A 19568-nucleotide genomic window follows, 5' to 3' on the forward strand; every position below is an offset into this window, starting at 1 on the left:
AGGCATTGAGTGAATGGAAGAAGGGAAAGCAGGAAACAGAGTGATACCTTAGAAACACTAAGATTTAAGTTTTGCCTTAGATCTGAAACCCAAGAACTGATAAGAAAATTAAGATCAGTACAATATAGGTAAGACATGAATTTATATATGACACTAATATAAAATGTATGTAATACACCATCAGATCGATAACAAAGGAGAATGACTACATCTAGGAAAAAAAAAAAAAAAAAAAAAAGGCAGAATAAATGTTTCAATGTGAAGCTGTTTACCTTGAAAATTCATAGCAGATGACCAACCTGCTAAGAAAGAAACCCTTCCTACCCAACCATAAGTTAGATGCTGTGAGTGGGATTCTGTTCCCTAAATGTAGACACTCAAGGACATTTGAGGTGCCTCAAAATATCTAAGACACCTGAGTGGAGCTGGGAGTCTCAGGACTTGTGGAAACTCTGCTCCCTTCTGAAGAGGCAGATGGAGGCCAGATAGGACATAATTCAGTGCCTAAAATGACACTGAATCCTTTCAGAGGGGAGGTTGCATTCCTCTCTCTGTGTTTTAAAGAAGATTTCAGGTAACAGCTGAACTCCCTTACGTATAGAAACTATGCAAAAATAAACATCAGCTATGCCCAACCCTTCTTTTACTAGTTCATCAAAGATAAAAACTTGTATCCCGCTGTATATAGGAAAATCAGATACCACTAATGCTAAATTACCCTTATCTGCATAAGGCAGACATATCTATTTCTAATTTTTAATACAAAATTAATCTATCTGACAAGCATAGAATGTACAGCTTTTGGTCAGGTTTGATCAAATTCCCTTTCCAATCTCTTCAGAACAAGCAGAAGCAGCAGCATTGATTGCTATCACCAAACAGAATAAGCAGCAGACATCTTCAGTGCATGGCGAATGATGAAGGGTTTCTTGTGGGGGATTTCAGAAGGCTGAGAAATGCTGGCTGGTGGTTGCACGCTGCCAGTACTGAATGTCCTGAGCATTGCAGAACGTTGTACACGTCGATTGCCTAAGAGGGTTGCAGACAGTGTGAGGCAGCTCTGTGTTAGGCATCAAGTTAGTAGAGGAATTTCCCGGCACTTGTGGTTCAGCTCAAGTGTTTGTGACTTGATTATAGCTGCTTTGTATAAACATAATAAAATCCTAACCATCTGTGTAAGGCTGTACAATACACATACACAAACACACCCGCACGCACTCTGAAATGCTCACACACAAACGCATGTATTAATGTCTGCATGCGTGTGTGTGTGTGAGCATACCCTTTGTGCTTTAAAAGGATTGATTTCACAAAGCTGAAAACAATTATGAATCAAATCATCTGGGAGGAAAAATTTAATCAGAAAAATGTGAATGGTGATTAAAAACTGTTTACTTCAAACCCCAAACAGTATAATCCCACAACTGAAAAAAGAGGAAGCTTGTTTAAAAGAGCTAAAATGCTTGGCAATGGAAGCAGCAGTAACAATACCTATATAACAGGTGTAGCAAGAATAATGATTTTACACTTAGATATATGTTATGTTGGAAGCTGGAGAAAACTGACTCTGTGAAAAGGAAATCTGGTGGGTAGTGTTAGGGCAATGTGAAAAAAGGGATTTCTGAGAAACAAGAAGAAAATGAATGGTGTTATTGATCCATTGTTAGAAAAGGAAATAATAAATAAATAAATAAATAAATAAACAAATTAAGGCCTGTTTAATACATGTTTGTGTTCTGAATTTAAAAAGCCAGGTAATAAATTTACATTGGCAGTCAGTGGCAGTGCTCCCTAGGGCTCAGTTCTAGGCCAAGTCCTGTTCAACATTTTTATTGATATTATGGATGCAGGAATTGAATGCATCCTTAGTAAGTTTGCTGATGACACTAAACTGGGAGGTGACATTGGCTCTCTGGAGGGATGAGAGGTCTAGATAGATTGGAGCATTGGGCAACCAGTAACAGCATGGAGTTAGTACTCAGAAGTAAGTACTGTGTTCTGTACCTGGGACAGAGCAATGCCAGACGCAGTCACAGGCTGGGAAATGAGTGGCTGGAGAGCAGTTCAGCAGAAAGGGACCCACTTCAGGGCTAACCGAAAGTTAAAGCATGTTACTGAGGGCATGCCTCTAGTGTTCTAGAGGCATTTGGACAGTGCCTTCAGTAACATGCTTAAACTTTCGGTTAGCCCTGAAGTGGTCAGGCAGTTGAATTCAATGATCCCTTCCAACTATTCTATTCTATTCTATTCTATTCTATTCTATTCTATTCTATTCTATTCTATTCTATTCTATTCTATTCTATTCTATTCTATTCTATTCTATTCTATTCTATTCTATTCTATTCTATTCTATTCTATTCTATTCTATTCTATTCCATTCCATTCCATTCCATTCCATTCCATTCCATTCCATTCCATTCCATTCTCTAATAATAATCAAAGTTCTTAAAGAACTATAAGCATTAGATACAGATTTATTTATTTATTGTATCTGAGAATTTTAAAAGAGCTGCCTAGTGCAGATTTTAGTATCAATAGTGAATCAATAGTGTTCACTTTTAGTGAGTATTTCAAGACATTGGAAATGCCAGACAGTTGGAAAAGAGCTAGTGCCAAGCCTATGTGTAAAAAGAATAAACATGATGATCATCCTGATTATAGGATTGTCAGGATTGTGTTGATTTCAGACAAAATGACAGAATATGCATTAGTTAACCTGATTCATAATAAATTCAAAGATTTTAATTAAAGACAGCCAGCATTTGCTTATGAAAATAGATGTTGAAACACTTCAATGTAGCAATAATATTACAGCAACATATTTCACTGACGATTAGAGAAAAAGGTCAGTGTTATACATTTTATTTTTTATTGATGATGTTCTTTCATTAAGAGATGGAAAGGACATAGAATCAACATAGCACATACTATATAGATGTAATCTGCCTAACCAACAGCACAAAAAAATTTAAGTGGAGAGTCTTTATCAAGCAGGTGTGTTTCTTGTGGCTCCCTTAGGAATTATTTCTTTGTTGTTTCATATTTTTAATAATGGCAAGAATGGAACTATAAAATATTTATTGAAGTATATACCATAACTGAACTCTTGGACAGAATATCTAGGTCATCTGAGCACTGTTATATTACATGTATTTTAATATTGTGAAAAAGAAATTCGTATCTTTAAAAGAGATGAAAAATCATGCTGGACAATAGTGGTAAATAATGTAGAGTATTGGATACAACAGTGAATGCCTTACGTGAGTATAAAAAAAGGAAACATTCAGACATCAATAGCTCCTCAGATTTGGTGCAAACTGCACCAGAGCTTTATTTTGGTGTCCATGAGGAAGAATGTGACAGAGTCAAAAAATAAGAAAAAAAAATAAGTTGTTGAAGTACTTACCTGAATGTTAGTCTTTATTTTATTGTATTTTATTGTATTGTATTTTATTGTATTTTATTTTATTTTATTTTATTTTATTTTATTTTATTTTATTTTATTTTATTTAGTTCAAAGAGAAGATAAGGAAGAATTTCTTAGCAATTTTTAAATGTTGGTATGCATAAATCAAGACCATGTGATGCTTTTGTTTTAAAGGATACCAATTTCTTCACATACTTTATGCAGACATTAGTTCAACTGCCTCTGGTATGTGAAAAGATAAACTTGAAATACATTTCCAGAACAATTCTGTCTAAAATGATGGCAGCTTGATTTCCCTCTCAGGAAATCAGGACTTCAGTATTTATCCTGTACATTTACCCCGATGGCTACAACCCTCTGCCTGGGTCTTGGACTCTGAGCTTACACACCACAGGAGACCAAAGAAAAGGGCAAGATGGTGGCTGAAGTTTGCATTTCTTAAGGATTTTAGTTGGTTGAAATACCCACTATGGATGTAACACCAGAGTCATACTTCAGGTCAGAACATTATGTCTGTGAGTTGATGTGAACATCTTGAATGAAATTGTCTGCACTTTCTGGAAGAAAAGAGGATGTGATTTTATATGTATTAGTAAAACCAGCAAAAAATACTGTGACACTTTTATGGTACAGTCTACACAGAAGTGAATCGCATGTTCATAGTAGGCTGTTAGATATAAGAAAACATGAAATGAAATCAAGTGTAAAAATGATTCCAGCAAAACATCAAAGGGGAATCCCTCCCTGCTGAAATTCTGGTTGTTAAGAAATGCCCAAACCCCAGCATTATGGCAGCAATAGAAACACATCATGTTCTTATCTAAGGTCATGTTCGTAGATCAGTTCCTTGTGACAAGCATGGATGTATTGTGTGGGACTTGCAGAGAGCTCAAATGGAGCATCATGGTAGAATAAAAGCTTCTTGTGTTCCCAGTAATTCTGGGAAGAGAAATCGCAGCTGGAAGGTGACCTCAGATCTGGTTGCAAAGTGTTTATTTTTTCCTGTGAACTATTACTACACTATTAATAAAATGGAAGAATCAGAGCATGTATAATTCTTTTCAAGACACCAGGAAAACTATATGAAGAATACTTGAAAATGTGCACTGTGACAAAAATGGAGTTATTTAAACTTTGGCACTCAGTGACATTTGTAGATTTTGTTGATTTTGAGAAATGCCAACTAGTATGTGGATAGTGCAAAATGAGAAAGAATATTGTTTCCAGCAAGTTGCACTTCATATAAATTGCACAATACAACAAAATGTGTTTTAGAAGAAACATCCTTGGCCTAAAAAAAAGAATCAATAATATGATTTATTTTTCCATATATTCCAAAAGATTTTCAAAATTACATAATTAAAGGAAATATACCGCTAATTTAATTACACAAAAATATTGAAATACTATGTTCCTGTAAGCTGACTATGCACACTCTGGTATATACCCTATATATGCCCTATATACTCTGGTATATAGGGCATTCAAATAATAGGATCTTGCAATGTGTTGGTATTTATAATATAGTGTGTAGGATGAAATCTACATTTCAGATTTTCTTCACAGACTTTTCTGATTGTGACCTTTGGTGGTTTTACCCAGCTGGGCAGCTGAGCTCAGTTACACCCAACCACTCTCTCACTCTCCTTCGTCAAAGGGAAAGGGGAAGAAAATATGATGGAAAGGGCTCAAGGATTGAGATAAGGACAGGGGGATCACTCAACAATTATCATCATAGTCAAAACAGTTTCAGCATAGCAACTCCCCCCAGACCCCTGCTCCTGCGTGGGATCCTCTCCACGGGCTGTAGCTCCGGCCTGGGGCCTGATCCTGTGGGGGCTCTCCATGGGCCGCAGCCTCCTCCAGGCCACATCCACCTGCTCCACCGGGAGCTCCTCCACAGACTGCAGCGTGGAGATCTGCTCCATGTGGGACCCATGAGCTGCAGGGGGACAGCTTGCTCCACCAGGGGCCTCTCCTGGAGCACCTCCTGCCCTCCTTCTGCACTCACCTTGGGGGCTGCAGGGCTGGGATTCTCTTCTCACTCTCCCAGCTGCTTTTGTACAGAAGAAATTTTTTATTTGTTTGTTTGTTTTCCCTTTCTTCAATCTGCTCTCACAGAGACACAAACATCACTTACTGACTCAGCTCTGCGCAGCAGCAGGTTCCTTTGGAACTCGCTGAAACTGGCCCTAATCTGACATGGAGGCAGCTTCTGGATGTTTCCCACAAAGGCCACTCCTGCAGCCCTCCACTGCCAAAACCTTGCGATGTAAACCCAATACATGACTTCATTCAAAAAGACATCACATCAAAGCAGAAGTAATGGAGAGATTTCATCCATCAGTACGTATTAACTACTATCTGACTTCACAACTTGATTTCAGCAAACTGAGTGTCCTGCAACTCAACTACTTCCTCTGGGGAAAAAATGTTTACTTTTTTGGGAAACTATAAGGATTGCAGAAGGACTAAAAAGCTTGCAAGATTGACAAAAGGCTCCATATACATTGTTTGAATAAGAAGTGTTGTACACAGACGTTCAGCAGAACATGTATCCTTCAGGAATCTTCTCTTGTGAAATGGTCTAATTCTTCATCTTCAGATCTTTGTTTTCAGTCTTTTGAAAACATAAGCATATATATAACATATATATTATAAAATACATAATGGAATTTTGTAACTCAGCTATAGAAGTGGAAAGAATATTTTTCTTACATAAATGCAGTTGGAGAGATAGAAACCTACTGCATATTATTTCCCATAACACTGTAGTTCAATGTGATTTTAATTCTGAATATACAGTTTCATGAGCTTAAAGGGGAAAAAAAAGATATAATTAAGAGCAGTATGTGCAACCTGTGCAATTTTTGTAAAAACTCTGTTATCTGAAAGCACTTAATAAAGAAGACATGGTACACAGAAGAAAATGGGCTTTCTCCTTTGTTTCCCTTAAAATAAAGTGTTTTTCATTTTCTCAGAATAGACGTGCTTGTTGAGGGACAAAGTATGTGTCAGTTGGTGAAAAAATACCAGTCAACTGGATGTGATAATTCTACGGCTGTCCAGAAAGTTGTTCCCTGTAAAATCTGGGACATTTCTTCAAGGCCTTGTATTCAGAAAAAAAAAATATTTTACCATAAGTGATAAACAATGTAAGTATCCAACTCCCTCAAAAGACCCTGAGCAACCAACCAGCGAATGAAAACAAAATGTTAATACAATGAAGAGCAGAATATGTCTTGTTTTATGGGAGAATCTTTCTGAATGGATTCTCTGGTGTCTAGCAGTTTCCCTGAGAAGGCACAGCAGCTTCTGTGACAGTTGGGCTGATCACATGCAGTCTTTTCTGCAATAACATGTTTTCCACATCTTTTAGGAACTTAATATATATGAATTGTTTTGTGCTGCTGACAAATGTGGTTGAATCTGGTATACAGAGTTAAATTTGTTGGTTGACTAGGTTATATGACAAAATAACATGACTGTAGGGCGACGAAAACCCTTCCCTGGACTCACATAATCTAGGATCTTGATCCCTTAAAGTGAGAAATGGCAGATTTTCCTTGAAATTCATTAGAATTTTTGGTACTCCAGGTGCAAGAGTAATATGGAAAATGATAATTTCACGAACAGACGTCTTCTTGTCTTTTCATCCAAATTCCAGGTAGTTTCTGCAGGTGCTTTCTGGAGGGGTGGGGAGTTTGCAGAAAACTGTTTTCTTTAGCTTCTTCACTTCACCACATCTTACTTACTTAATTCAGTACCCTCACATGTTAAACTCACCAGCCTATATATACCTTGGACTACTACTGACAGGCTTCAATCAAAATGTGAGCATTTTTTTCAAGTTCTCTTGGATATGTGCATGCAATACTGTTATAATTTTTTGACTGCAGCCTTGAAGTGGCTTTTGAGTACCATTAACAGTCTGTGAGGTTGCACATAATGAAGTTCTGCCTGCAGGTCTCTTCATTTGCATTTGCAGAACCATGGTCTCACCTTCTATTGGCTCACTTGGCAATGGGAGAAGACCATTAGGGAGAGCTTGTCCTCCTAGTCCCTTCTCAGCTGCAGCTGAGCTCTGCAGTTCCTTGCCTGCTCTCTGTCTCCAGACCCTGGTTGAAAGTCACAGAGCAGAGCCAGCAATCTGGTATTTACATATTTTAAGAGGAAAGTTGAATTAGAATTTCATTCAATGTAAGTTTTTATGATCAAACAAAACTTTTTTTGTTGATTTTCCAATTAATTTGTTATTTGTTAGTACTCCATTTTCCCAATAGCATTGAGATGATCAAAAAGACTATAAATACTAGTAATTTGTGAATCCTGTATGTTCACTGCACTCATGAAATGTAGAAGTGCAATCATTTCAGATCCCAGCAGAATAATTGTCATCAGTTAAAGTAGCTTTTAAAATGTATATCTGCACTTGCCAAGAAGTGCTAAAGGACCTTTATGTTTATTTTTATTTTTATTTATTTATATTTTTAATTCAGGAAATATCATGGAATCCTTTGTTTGTTTGTTTCTGTTTTAGCCAAGGTCACTGCTACTTTTTCATTCATAAAATCAGTTCCAGCTCTCAGGCTAAGATTAACACTGCCAGTGTTAATCAGCTCTGCTACCTGCATCTCTACCTGCAGACAATGGGTGTCTTCTGCAGTGGAGACCAAAATGTAAGGGTGAATATGCATGAACGACAGGGGCTTGCTTTGACATAAGCTTTGAACAACGTCTTGCTCTTCAATACCAACAAATAGTTCATTCTCAGCTTTTTTTTTGTCAGAAATTTTATGATTCAAACAGGATCATCAAGTTGAAAGCAACTTATATTCATAATTGAAAGTTGCTTTTTTTTTTTTTTCCTTATCTTTGGCAGTAGACTTTTGTCATATATTACCACATTTTATCCCATCATGATTTCTTCTGAGTTTGAGTTATCATGACTCAAGAAAACTCAGGAACACTGTGCTTAAGATTTCATATTCTGATTTATGAATTTCTTTAACTCAATAGCCTATATATTACATCAGAATGATCATAATATGTTTTAATGGGGCAAATTTAAACAATGCTTGCATTTTTAAAATGTGGTAAAAGTGATCTATTTTAAAGACTAAAATTAAAACAATTCTGGAACTTTGTTTCTGTATGAAATGCTTTTCATTTTTGTCATTGCCTAATACTCATATGAATGTTAGACTAGTATTCATATATTGAAAAGATTTTTTAATGAGTAGAACACAGACTGAAACTCTAAAATTTTAAAAATGAAAAGAAATCATAATTATAGTTACTGCTGTGCAGTTTCAGATGTTAATAGCAATTAATTCTTCAGAACATTTCCCTCAACAAATATGAAAATAGAATAAAAATAGACTCCTCCATTTGTTACAAAATACCCTTTAAAAATTCATACTGTAATTACAAGTCTTGCATAACCTTGTATGCCAGTTATCTGACTGAGCTAAACACATTTAAATGATGGAGTTGAAGAAGTTAAGCAAACATTTTGCAAAACAAGTCAAAGATCTTCTTAACTGAGCTTTGATGATGGTTAAAGTCCAGTCCTTTGGGAGACCGGGAGCTAGTTATAAGCATTCAGTGTAGATGTTTTAGAGTAATTTCCTTTTGGACTTTCATAAATCACACAGTACTTTAATTATGAATACATTACCAGCAGACCATGGCCTAAGCAGGATTATGAATTTTCATTTGTTCATAAGATTAGCCCATGTTTTTGTAGTTTACTTAAGATCTTTTGAAATTCTTTTCCCTTATCTGTAAACTATAATAATGATTGCATTTCAGGCTGCTCAATTATTAATCTTTATTTAACATATGTTAAATAATTTCTTTAAATATTATTTAATATAAAACATACTTTTGTTGAAACACAGTTCATTTTCTGGCTAAATTAAATAAGAAGTGGGAGAAAAGACAAATATTGGACTTTTCTCAGCTAAGCCTCACTTTTTCCAAGTAGCTATAAAAAGTTATTCATTTTGCAAACTTCTGGTATTTTTACAATGACATTTCCAAACTACAATTTGTCTGCAAGTTCCAGAAATGATATTGTCAGCGTAGTTTGAAATAGGTTGATCAGTTCAGATTGATCAAGTAAGTCACATGGAATTCATTCTGTTAATTAAGTCATTCCAGGTATGCTGAATCTAGCTTATATATTCAGGGAGCTTCAGGTTCAAGTTTTGTTTTTAAATTCTTGAAACACAGGAGAGTGGAATAATAATAATCTGTTCTTCACAGCCATGATGCAAAGAAAAAGAAACTGGTTTAACTTGTAGTAAGGGACAATTTTGTTATCTATTAGGAAAAAAGCCGCAGTCGAAGAATGGGCTCTATTGTCTAGAGAGGCTGCAGAATCCCACATCACTGGAGGATTTTAAAGTATGTGTCTGTCATGGCAAATATATAGACCTTGTGTGGGCAAGTAGGTACATTAATTGTTCTACTTACTTCTTTTTTTGACATTTTTTTTTAATATATTATTCTGTAATTTTATGTACTTTTCTAGAACCAGACTCATATAAGCAGCAGGATACTTAATGGTGCTGTATGGAGAGAAGTATGCATTAAAAGAATTATGTACTGTTTCTGAAGCAGTATGGAAAAGAAGAATAAATGAGAACAAGCAGGAACTCACAATATATACAATATATATTGCTTGTATCACTAAATATTCCCCTGGTGAACGTTTAGAATTTAGTGATGAAAAGGGTATAAAAACTAGACTAGAGAAACTCACCCAGACCAGCACAGTAAGGAAGGGAGACATTCTTGACTGTTCCTTCAAAGACCCCAGAAGACAGCAATCCATCTGCAAATCTGTTCCAGAGGAAGGTAGGTAATAGGCCCTTTTCCAGCTTAAGACTCATCAAATGGTGACAAGAAAATGAATTTTTCAGTCTCAAGACAGGATATGTGATAATGCACTTGGATGGAAGTGTCCTCAATGGGGGTGGTCTGTGTGGAACAGGGAAGAGGATTTGGTGTAGTCCTTTATGGACTCCATCAGCAATCTGTCATGAGATAATACTTAGAGTTTTGAGATGATTCAGCTAGCTGAAAGCATGCCCTTGCTCAGCTTGTTTTGCTGTTGTTTATATTTGCTGTGCCTGTATATTTTATGACTTGGATTTGTAAACAATAAAGTCCGTCTTTACTCGAGTTTATAACTTTTAGTCATAAACAATATTTTGGACATATTTTGGGATCCTGCTGGGCTACAAATTAGCCTGTTCTTCTGTATCAACAGTAATGCCATCTTCTTTCCATCTAGCAGCACCAGCGGTCATCTTGGAGGTCCTCCACATCAATACTAACTAGTTATCATGCTGAAAATTGGTGAAGATATTATATTTCAAGACAGGAGTATGCTTTGGAGAAGACATTGCTGGCAAAAGCATCTACAAGCCAGTCAGCAAAGATCAAGTGTCTCCTGCTAAATTTGCAGGGTTTGCATGATTGTTTTTTTTCTCTAATTATCCTGGCCCAATGTTTTCATGTCAAAACATGAAAACTTATTAGTCAAAACAATGAGAGGAGCTTTAAAGGATGGACTACAATGCACTGAGGGCCCTGTGAGAGTGCTGGCAGTTAGGCAAAGCTTTGTGAAAGAGGAACATTTAGAAGGCTGTATGAGACTCACAAGAACAAAGCAAAATTATTGTGGAGATGGGTCTACATGTACATATATACATATATAAGCACTAATATATGTGTATCAAAAGACACACAGAAGCACTTCTCTTGCAGAGCAATAAGGACAGAAGGAAAGGATCCCCCCTTCAATCAGGGACATTGCTGAAAAGAGTGGACGTTAAGACAAATGCAAAGCAGCATAAGGATTCAGCCCAGATCATGAACTAACAGGGGAGGAGAACACTAACAACACAAAAATGGTAAGTGTAAAATAAATCACCTGACTGTGATGGCAACATGGCAAAATACAAAGGGATGTTTCTTGTGCTCATTGAAATTATGGTAAAAAGTCCTAATGGCTTCACTGGACCTAGATGCTTTATCCATTTTTACAACTTCTCTTCTTCTCTTCTCTTCTCTTCTCTTCTCTTCTCTTCTCTTCTCTTCTCTTCTCTTCTCTTCTCTTCTCTTCTCTTCTCTTCTCTTCTCTTCTCTTCTCTTCTCTTCTCTTCTCTTCTCTTCTCTTCTCTTCTCTTCTCTTCTCTTCTCTTCTCTTCTCTCTTTCTCTTTTTTTCTTTTTCTCTTTTTCATAAGCTGGCGAAGAAATTGTTTGACATAAAAAGTCATTCCAAAAATGGAGTATCATCCAGAGAATATTAGGGGGAAAAAAGTAAACATAGACTGACTGGAAAAGATGTGTTCCTCAGGAAAAAAAAAAAAAAAAAAAAAGGGTCCTATACATTTAAGCTTAAGTAGTACCAATTGAAAACTGTAGACAGAAGAAGTCATTAACTGGCCAAGTCTTCCTGCAGAAAATGTTCAGCTGCTGAAAGAATATTACAGAAATTCAGAGTATATGATGTTATTCTATAAGCATCTGCAAAGCATTGTGTGCATATATGTCTGGAGAATATGTTTATTTGCATATGATGTGTACATCATGCAGTAAATAAATATGCATGAGCTTTGAGATGCAAAACATACTTGTCACTGAAAGTTAAATGGACATTATGGAGCTGTACTTGGTTGCTGGTAGGATCATGGAAAAGTTGAGGAGGTCCTAGTAGAAGTAGATACCAGTTTCCAAAGGATGGTTTATTGGCCTGTAAACCAACGGATGGTGCACATTCTCCCACAGGCCAAAGTTTTTAGTGTTTCATCACAGGTGAACTGTGAAGACACCATTGGATCCATGAACAACACAGTAGTAAATAAAAAGTACAAAAATATGAAGAGCGACGTAAAGTCAAAGCAAACAGTCACTGATAAAAATTCAGGCAGATATGTGAAGCATTCAGGAGAGTCAGAGCTGCTAGAAAACAGTTTATTTAAGAAGCACTATGCTAACACTTTGTGCTTACAGTCTGCTAAGCACAATCAAATGGCATCTACAGACAGGATTTCAGCAGGACATGAAAATCCACTTGTTCGACCCATTTATCCATCCTTGTCTCTTCCGGTGAATTATTAATGTAAACTATGGTATGAGTGTCCATGTTTTTCTCTTTTCCACTAGCCTGACCACAACATCACATATTGTAAAGGTAGAGATGACCAAAGGGGAGCACTGCAGTTTTTTCCTTACTGCATACTGAACATTCTTCACAGGTATTGACCATGCACAAAGTGAAGAGTTGTGTTTAGTCCCGGTTCATCCACTTGGAGTTACTGTTTAGCAGGCCACTGGTCATGAAGACACTGCCAAGGCCAGGAGATGTGACTCACCCATGGGTCTCAGAGAACCTCGCAGTCCCTCTTGTAGGACCTGCTGAGTGAAAATAGCAAATGGATGGAGATGAATACAGGTCAGTGCGTGGCATGTCATTTGGTGGTCTTTCAGTTGTTGATTGCTTTCTCCATCATAAGGTCTTTGATTTTAATCGGATCATTGTGTGCACATATGGATATTCCTGGTGGCCTAACCAGTGAACATAATTAAAAGAAATGATTGCCTTTCACTTTAAGCAAACATCTGGTTTTACTTGAAACAAGATGACTTAGCTGTTTCAGAAACATTCTTGTAACCCTGGATTCACATTTTCGTCTTAAAATATATATTTTCTCTGTTCAAGCAGCATGTTAATGTAAACACTATATATAACTGACAACCAAAATTTTCAGAAGTATTTGGTGCTCTGAGCATTAGTGAAACCACAAGAATTATTACATTTTTGATTTGATCTCTGTAAATCTGTTTCAACAGTCACTCTGATTTAAACAATTATTCTGATTTATACTCCAAGAACTATAATTTGCAGAAAATGTAACCATGTGAAAACATGTTTTTGTATAGTATATCTTGGCAACCTTGTTTTGTTGTGATGTCATTGCCTTAGGTTTCATGGAAATACTGAGGGAATAAAAGGAAAACAAGACCCTCTCTTTGAAGTATATTTGCATGTCCCCCTCTCTCTGCCCCTAAAAAGGTTTTAATGGCTTTTTTTTCCATAATGACACTGAGTTTTCTGTTATTGCTTGACTGACATTATAGTCAGAAAAGTACTAAAGACTCTCATGAAAAGAATTTAATTGAGAGGGAAGGATTTATCACCTTTCACTCCTCCCTATCAGTTAGGAATAGTCATTTGTATAATGAGCCATTTAGAGATCCTGGGATTCTTTTCTTTCATACCATTACAGCACCAGATTCTAAACAGTTAAACATAGGCACGTATGCAAGATACACACAACAGAGAAAATGAAATTTCAGACCATTTATCAACAGCAGAAGTGACATTGGAGCTTTCTCCACTAGAGCTCTATCTAATCTGGTTTACTGTAACATCTGAGGGAAGATGACTGTGCTTTATTAAACCAATAGCTCTCGTTCACTTCATCACATCTGCTCTTTCTACAAATAAATAAATAAATAAATAAATATGAGGTTATTAAGAGTAGCCCTTCATTATAAAAAGCATACGTTACAGATAGTTACAATAGAATGAAAAATGGCAGAAGAAAATGTCTTCATATGGAAGCAATCCATCTGGATACACCTAGATATAGTATATAGGGATTTCCAGTGCTATTAAAAAGGTTGTCCCTAGTACAAGATATTAAAAATATGCCTCATATGATTTAGGGATTTTAAACATCTCCAGTGTTTTTAGTGAAAGAAAGGGGGAAAAAATGGGGAGAAAAGAGCATTACATTCAGAAACATTCCTACATAACTTCACATTTTTCTTCTTTCCAGCATCATCAAGAAAACACATCAGAGACAAGCTCATGCCTGTCAGATGTGTTCATATGCTAAAACAAATGACACCACTTGGTAATTTCATTTCCCTAGCACATGAATTTGTATATGTGTCTGGCTCTTGTGTGCCTGGGATGTTTGAAAACAGTAATTTTTTCTTATCTGCTGAGCTCCACACTAAACTATAAGGAATTTTCTTACTGGGGCTGATTCTGCACTCAGTCACCCTGCTGTTAATTCTGAGCAATTTCATTGATTTCAATATATTTCTTACCTGATTAAGAGAATAGCTGGAGAACTGAGCCATCATTAATGACCCTGTAAATATCATCCGCCACAGCACATCACTACTGTCTGTAGTTCCTTTTGGTATCCTCTACCAGACACAGCACAAGTCAGTCAAAGTGATCTTTGCCTAGTAATTGGTCTTCTTCATAGGATTGGCCCACTAACGCACATATAATTATTTTATTGTTCAAGGATAAAGAATCACAAATAGAGTTTTTATTGTTTCTGAGTTTATATGTTGGTTATTAAATAACACTTCTTGTTTGGTCTAATTTTCCATATATATTTTTCAATATATTATTATCAATCAATTGAACAATTAAACAAGCGAGCAAAACCAAAAATAAAACCTCTTCATTTTTTGAATTGGCAAACAAACAAACAAACAAATACAAAAAAAACACTCCACCTGCAACAGTAAATGAGCAAAATGAACATTGGACATGACCTCAGCACTAGTCATATTTCATTTTCTAGCTATTCAGGGCAATGTTTTATAAATCTGTACAGCTATACCTGTAGATTTGAGTAATTTACCATATTTCCTTCAAAATGCCAATCACTGACTCTGTCCCTAGTAAATTTGGTTCTTGGTACAATAAATAAAATTAATGTTCATGTATTAAGAAGAGTTACTATAAATTATTGCTCCCTCTTTCAGGACTATTACTTTAGCAGTGGTGTAGGAAATGAAGTCGTTTTGTGGAGTAGGAAACAGAAAGAGCTGTAGAGCACTTTTGAAACTCAAGTTTAAGCTGATCTCAGCCTGCCTCCGTGCTAGTCATTTCAAGGTCTGCTGCAGGTGGTCTTCACACAGAAGCTCAAAAGAGGCCACTCATGCCAAAACTTGGAGCTGGGAGGGGTAAGTGATGGAGCATTCACAAGGAACAATAAAGCTTTCATACTACAGAAGGAGTGAAGAATCAAGCTGAGCAACTTGGAAAAGTCTAAATGTAAAAATAGGTAAATAGTTAAAGAAGGCATAAATAGAAAGGAAGAATAGGGTTCATCTATCTAGACTGAAACTTGGAGATAGTTTTCAGAAAAGACACTGATAAATTCTTGTTCTGCTAAAGTGTTCTTCATGAAATAACAAGAATCAAATCCCAGCTGAAACAGCACTATCACTATTGACAGTTTTTCCCAGTTCTATCTCAGTTGAAATATATTATTCATTTTTTAATTTTTATTGCACCCCCAACTTTCTAATTTCTCATTTTTTCCTGGTCTCATGACTTTCTCTGAAGTTTGGCATTCTATCCTGCTGGAACTTAAAACTAAGGGTGAAATCTTGGCACTGCTCACATTAATACAAGTTTGGCCTCTGCAATGAGGTCTGGATTTTGCATAGATGTTTAAGAAGTTCTGTGGGAGAAGTTCATGTCTTCACTGAGGCATTTGGTGGTTAGGTATTAAAGTCTTTTTCTTTCCATTGACATACAAGAAGTCCAGTTATTATTTGTGATTAAGCAGTTACTCTGGATTATAAAGTGTCATTGTTATTACTTTATGCTGAATTTCAATAGTTAAGTCTTTAAGGAGGAACTATGAGTTAACTATGTATGCATCCTCCAAACATTGTGTAAACCTAGGCTGGAGTAGGCAGCAATCCCTTCAGACGAGGCAGACATGGGCTGAAGGAAGAGAATTAGCCTAGGAAAAGAGTAAATAATGTAGTGGTGATAAATGTCAAACAATTTTCATGACTAGGGAGAGGTGAAGTTGCTGAAAATGTTGGGTATCCAAAAGATAGAAAAAAGAACCTGAACATGGCAGTTGATATTCCCTGTGACAAACTTAATTACTTTTCCTGTAGAAGTTGTCTGTAGCTGAATTTGCTTTTGAACAGTTACTGACATAAGTAGGATGTGTAATGTCATTTCAAGGTGACAGATCAACAGTGGTGCAAGGAGTTCTCCGAGCATCAGAACCAGTATATGAATGAAAGACCAACAGTGTCATTCATCTGTTTTAAAGGATCTTTAAAGGAACTTTGCTGCTTTGAAAAAGACTGTCTACACAAAGCTTGAGGTTCAATAATATGGAAAAAACACAATATTATAAGTATCAAAGACAATGCCTTTGGCATCTTCAAATGCAATTATTGCTGTGGTGTAGTATAGTCAAGTGACCAAAAGTTAATTGTATGTTGTCATCACTTTATTGAGTGCTTCACCAGGTCTTTCGGAGGACCAAAAGAATCTGGTTGAGTACCCCAACATGAGCTGGGCTAAAATTAGTTATTTTACTGTTTCCATGAAGGAATTCAGTGAGCAGAGTCATGCAAGGGAGAAAAGTACAAGTTGGTGGTTTGAAAATTTTCATAACCTGTTCTGTATCTAAGGTAGAATTCACTCTTTCACTCTGGCTTTTTAGGGCTTCTGAACTTTAACAAAGCTCTTTATGGACCTAAATTCTCTTCTATTATATTCATTTGTGAATCTGTGATTAGCATTAGAACTAAGCCAGCATAGGATTTCAATACATGCAAACTATTGCTGCTGTGATATGTGTTTAAAAAGGGTATGAAGTATTTGTAGGGCTGGTGGAAGTATTGGTACCATTTCTTACGTGTTTAGCAATGCCTGTCAAGGTAGAAGTGGAAGGCAAAAGCATCATTATGCTGTGATTTGATGTGTTCTACAAAGAACAACTCTCAGTTGCTGAGTGCTGCTCTGAAAAACTGACATCCTCAACATCTATATCATGGCTGGTCTACACTGTCTCCTCTTCTCATGAAAGCCATACATCTCACAAGTATGGATGGTTATACAGGCTTATATGCTTATACTGGCTTATTGCCCTGTCATGTAGGAAGGGGAGCATGGAAAAGTGCTTTGACACACTTGTATGCGTGTGTGCATGCCAGTCTATCTGTATAATATTCCTTACGGTGTGAAAACTACACCCTGAATTCCTCACAAAGGAACCCATTAATGTAGTTAATTAAGCCATTTAACGCCATGAGGTAAGGAGGGGCTCAAAATATCTCAACTGTTAAGAAATACCAGGGCATTGGTGGAGAACTGGTGGGAAAGCGAGGCCACTGGTTACGGCCCCTACCAGGCATTTTGTCCTACAAAAGCCATTTTGAGATGTTTGTCTAACTCCCAGGTTGAATACTGGAAAAGATGTTTCAGGTTGGAAGCACATTTGCAATGCAAGTATTTAATTCTCAGATGAAATTGAGCATTTTTGGAATAGACACACATTGCTGTGTCCCCTCCATCATACTTGAGATGTGCCAGTTATATGCAGTCCATCACACCCTTTTGCTAATGGCTTAGCTAACAGCATGCACAGAGAACTACAGAAAAAATTGCAGCACTTTGGCTCCTTTGGTTCCATTCACTGAGGCGATCGGCTCCGGAGCAGACGCGTTCTGCAGCGGAGCGGGGGATCGGTCCAGGCAGGGCTAATTTTTTCCGGCATCGAGCCTACTTGAGGGAGCCGCCAGGACCCGGCAGCCCTCGTGAGGGAGGCTGACGAGGCGAAGGCGGAGCCAGCAGCGCCCCCTCCCCAGCAGTTCAAAAGCTGCCCCTAGGGAGCGCGAGTGACCAGGAGCGCGGCGACCAGGGCGGGCAAACAGGGCGTGGCGCGTCAGAAGGGAGTGGCGCGGCAGTTCGCGCAGGCAGGGCGCGCAGGAAGGGCAGAGCGCTCCCCCTACACACAAACAACACCTCCTTAACAACAGCCGTAACTAGGTGATAATGGTCGCCACCAGGCAGGGCGCGCTCTCCAGAAAGTCAGTACACACGCAGACCGACTACCTGTTAAAAAATGCAGCAGTTCAGGTCACCGGATGCAAGGAGTATCTGAGCCTGTTGCTGCCATCAGCGGGAGGCAGAGAAACTGCGTGCGTGAGGTGCGAGCAGGTGGATGATCTGGTCCGCATGGTGGCGGAGCTCAAGGAGGAGGTGGAGAGGTTGAGGGCCATCAGGGAGTGTGAGCGGGAGATAGACTTGTGGAGTAACTCCCTGCAGGGCCTCAAGGGGAGGTGCCGAGGTGAGACTCCTCAAATGGGGGCGGACCCCCTGCCCTGTCCCCATCGGGCAGAGGGAGGGGATCTGGGAGCTGAGGAGGAATGGAAACAGGTCCTTGCTCGACATCGCAGGTGATGCCCTCCCCTTCCGGCCCCACCTTCCCAGGTGCCCTTACGCAACAGGTTTGAGGCCCTAGAGATTGAGAGGCCGGTGTGTGAGGAAGAGGTAGCAAATGTTCCCAGGAGGATGCCTGGGGCGAGGAGGTCAACTCCGCGCCTCAGGACTGCCTCCACCAAGAAAGACAGGAGGGTTATTGTTGTTGGAGACTCGATTCTTAGGGGAACAGAGGGCCCTATTTGTCGGCCTGACCCTACCTGTAGGGAAATCTGCTGTCTCCCTGGGGCCAGGGTCAGGGACGTTGCCAGGAAGCTTCCTAACCTGGTACGCCCCTCTGACTATTACCCCCTTTTGATAGTCCAGGCGGGCAGTGACAACATTGAAGAGAGAAGCCTGAAGGCTATCAAAAGGGACTTTAGGGGACTGGGTCGGTTAGTAGATGGAGCGGGAGTGCAGGTGGTGTTTTCGTCCATCCCTACGGTGGCAGGGAGGGGTTCAGAGAGGACACGGAAAGCCCACCTGTTAAACACGTGGCTCCGGGACTGGTGCCAACACAGAAATCTTGTTTTTTTTGATCATGGGGCACTTTACTCAGCACCTGGCCTGATGGCCGCAGACGGGTCCCTATCTTTTAGGGGAAAAAGGATCCTGGGCCAGGAGCTGGCAGGGCTCATTGAGAGGGCTTTAAACTAGGTAGGAAGGGGGATGGGGCTGAGGCTAGGATTGTTGGGGCTGTGCCAGGGGGAACAATGGCAAGGCCGGAGGATAAGGCAATGGCCCAGCTGAAGTGCATCTACACCAATGCACGCAGCATGGGTAACAAACAGGAGGAGCTGGAAGCCATCGTGCGGCAGGCAGGATACGACTTGGTTGCCATCACAGAGACGTGG

The sequence above is a fragment of the Netta rufina genome, assembly GCF_964035555.1.
Source record: "Netta rufina genome assembly, chromosome: 3".
NCBI lineage: Eukaryota > Metazoa > Chordata > Aves > Anseriformes > Anatidae > Netta > Netta rufina.